The 3,453-nt window shown below is 39.6% G+C and overlaps 1 long non-coding RNA gene across 1 annotated transcript; it reads right to left on the bottom strand.

The window, feature by feature from the left end:
- Positions 1-1,331: 1,331 nt before the first annotated feature.
- On the bottom strand, positions 1,332-2,852 carry LOC129724272 (uncharacterized). Its single transcript, XR_008727898.1, has 3 exons — positions 2,433-2,852; positions 1,808-1,998; positions 1,332-1,740 (listed from the first exon to the last, which is right to left on the bottom strand). It is a non-coding gene; the product is annotated as an uncharacterized LOC129724272 (long non-coding RNA).
- Between the last annotated feature and the right edge of the window lie 601 nt (positions 2,853-3,453).

Genomic DNA, 3,453 nt, shown 5'->3' with positions numbered 1-3,453 from the left:
TTTCTTACTGTTAATTGAACTTTTGATTGAATCTCATTTTTGATAGAGAAAAGGACTTATTCTCGTTCTGTGGGGGCCCGGGCCCCCTGGCCCCCCCTTAAATCCGGCTCTGGATAAACTGTTCATAGGCAACACTACCATTTTTATTTGATGGCCGTTATTGTTAAACTAACGATGCATGAATACATGAAAATTTTACACTAGTAGTAGTTGCGAAAATTCTCATAACTCTCATCTTCAAGCATCTATAGCTCTGAAAAGAACCGATCCCATAATCTTCAGCTCGAAATGTGTGCTATAGAGCACTGATGATCGCTCCACCACCGGTAGTATTGAATATTTAGTTGGCCGCGCATAAAATTTGCTCTCCGCTGTGCCCTCCAGTAGCTGTGCCAGCAAAATATCCTGCAGCGATGGTTACTGTTGCTGCCGTATGCAAAATAAAGGTAACATGCTCCGCGGTGCCTGGAAGTTGACTCGTATGCAGCTCCCGTTTCTCAATGCCGCGTACCTCTAACAGCTATACTCCACTCGCTATTGTGTGACAAACTAGACTGAAGCTGAATTTTCTACACGCAGTCTTTTGTATCGAGTTCAGCGTAGATTTTTGCCATTAAGGCGTGGCCACACAGCTTGGAGAAAGAGGAACAAACCGAAACACTTTGTTGAGTCAAAATATGTAGGCAGTGGAATTTATTTCGTCCATGTTATTGTTATCTGTGCTCGGGAAGCAAGCCAAAAACGAGGGAAATATATGAACATTATATCAAAAAATTGTTACACATTTTATCTATCCACCGACATATAAATGACTAAGATGCATTAAGTCGTTCGCTCGCTATAATCGTTTGAAATCTGACGCTACATTTGCCAGTTTCATTTTCAATTTCACAAAGTGTAATCTAGTATAGAAAACAAAGACGTAGTCCTACGTCAAAATCAAGGAGGCATCAATGTATTTCAGAATAAAATCCACACATTTTATATCTGGGGTAAGAAAGGCCGACTGGAATTATATGTGAAAAAATGCAATGTAATATCCTTCAGCAAAAAATAATCGCCCAAAATCATAATGTAAAAAAAAGTTAGGGATTTTGGAATAATCTTAGATTCTAAACTTAACTTCATCGACCACTATAACACTATCATACACAAGGCAAACAACATGTTAGGAGAAAAATTGAACCAAAAATCTCTCAACCATTCATACATTGCTTAAGAAATTTTCATGGATCGTACACCTTGCGACTGTTAAAGCCATTTTAACCAGTTAATTACTTAATATTTAATATTTAATATTTAAATATTTAAATATTTAATTACCTAAATATTTTCGTTGGAGTTGGAATCCGAATTTCTCGTACCGTTTTTTAGACCTAACATTGCGCGTAATGCATATCAGACATGTTATACACAGCACTACTTGCGACATTTAGTACTATGTATAAAAACGATTGGTTTTCAAATCGGGCAACAATGAAATTCATTAAAAAAATATGTTCAAAAAAAACGGGTGGTACTGTACGATTATAATGGGAAAGCACTCTCGCTATACCAGTACCGGAGAGAACAAAGAATTTTCTCGACGAAAGAGCGGCGAAGGTCGCACAGTCTTTTTGCTTTTTGCTTTTTATATGAGGACAAGAGAGACCGAAATAATTCTTCACCACGAGCAGGTATGAATGGTATAAGTATATTATAATTTTGAGTGTAAAATGCGTCCTCTCCAGATGTCGATACCTAAAATAAAGAGATTTTGTCTCGTTTTTGGTACTTCATAGTGAATATCTTTATTCCACCAGCTCACCTCGATTTGACTTGGAAGCGCACTAACTGCTATCAAAACCCTTCATTATTAGCTCGATTTTGACCCAGTTTTGACCTGGAAGCGCCAGCAAAACAGACAGGTTCGCACTGTAACTTTTGTCAGTTTTTCGAGTGGGTTCATCGATACTATTACATGGTATCTTTCAAAACGATCGAAACACGCGGGTGATGCTGAAAACGAAAGAAAAATGTGATTTGTCGCTCTGTGCAGTGAAATCATGAAACGAAAACAAGGAATAATTGCTGCAGCAAATGTGTTTGTTATGGAACTAATAGAATCGGATTTCGATTTGGATTCCGATTTCGAGTTCGACAGTGCTTTAAGGCATTCATTAATGATGTCACGCATTTAGGGGGGGGGGGGGGGTTGATTATTGTGACATTTTGTGACATATGCGGGAGGGTGACACCACACTTCAACTCAAAAAAAAAACAAATAAAGAAGACACATGCCTGTGCCACAGAGTTTAACTCAGAATTATTAATGATACTTGCATCATTCATTCATAGTTCTACGATCCCTTTTTTTTATGATTTGTTCAAGATAAAATAAATGACAATTTTTTTTCGTTTGAAAAGCATAATATTCGTTAGTTCTGTTTTACCGTGCATGTTTGTTTATGAATGACAGCGCAATGCAAATGAATGCATTTTTTAGTCTCTCTCAATCCTACTAACATGTGGAGAAGATTTGGGTTGCGAATTGATTGAAGAAGAGGAACTGAATATGGATGGTCTTTCAGAAATCAGCAATGATGCTGCAGCTACTGTTTCGGCTTTCTATGTCGTCGCTATGCGTCTCACGCACACCAGCGCAAGGCTTCAGATCGTAGATCGAAATCGTTTTTTTATTCCACCCGAAAGTTGGCACTAACCCCGTGGAATAAAGAAATTCACTAATAGTTGAACAGATATGATTGTGTGGTCTCCTCATCCTGGCGTACACGAAGAAAGATTAGAATCAGTACAAATGCAAATTCTACTTTGGGGATCTTTCGGTTGCTGCGTGCAAATAGTATAACGCGTGTGCTCTCGTTAGTAGGTATTTTAATACTAATTATATTTTACATTATATATACATGAGATGGTTTGAGTGTAAGTGTATCTGTCGATAGATTGTCGAAGATCGAGAGATCGAGAGATCGTGTGAGGTTGAGAATGAGTTACGTTGTGATGTCGAGAGTTACCTGGTCGGTGATTACAACGAGGCGAGTTAGTAGGGTTACCAAACAAGATCGCCACAGTACTTCCCCCTTAACTTTTCCAATACCTTCGAGGGATCCGTACACGGCGGCCAGACCGGGTTTGGTACGCTGGGGGTTCGGTGGTATCCGTTTGTTTCGGTGGTTGTTCGTCGGCTTCGATAAAGGCTGCTTTCAGGCGATCGACGGAGATTGGTGATTGTTTGCCATTAATGTCGACGATAAAAACTTTCTTTTTCCGACGAAGTACTCGAAACGGCCCTTGGTATGGTTGCGTCAGTGGTGGTTTCACGGCGCCGATCTTCACGAAAACGTGGCTGTTGAGTGACGAACTCTGGTACTATAGCCTTGCTGGTAGTTTCGGAAAAGAATTCTCCGGGGAGTCGTAGGGTGGTTCCATAGGTTGCTTCTGCGACGGATGCAT

This window comes from Wyeomyia smithii, chromosome 2, assembly GCF_029784165.1.
Source record: "Wyeomyia smithii strain HCP4-BCI-WySm-NY-G18 chromosome 2, ASM2978416v1, whole genome shotgun sequence".
Lineage (NCBI taxonomy): Eukaryota > Metazoa > Arthropoda > Insecta > Diptera > Culicidae > Wyeomyia > Wyeomyia smithii.
The sequence above is the reverse complement of the archived record's forward strand: the minus strand, read 5'-3'. Positions and strand labels throughout refer to the sequence as shown.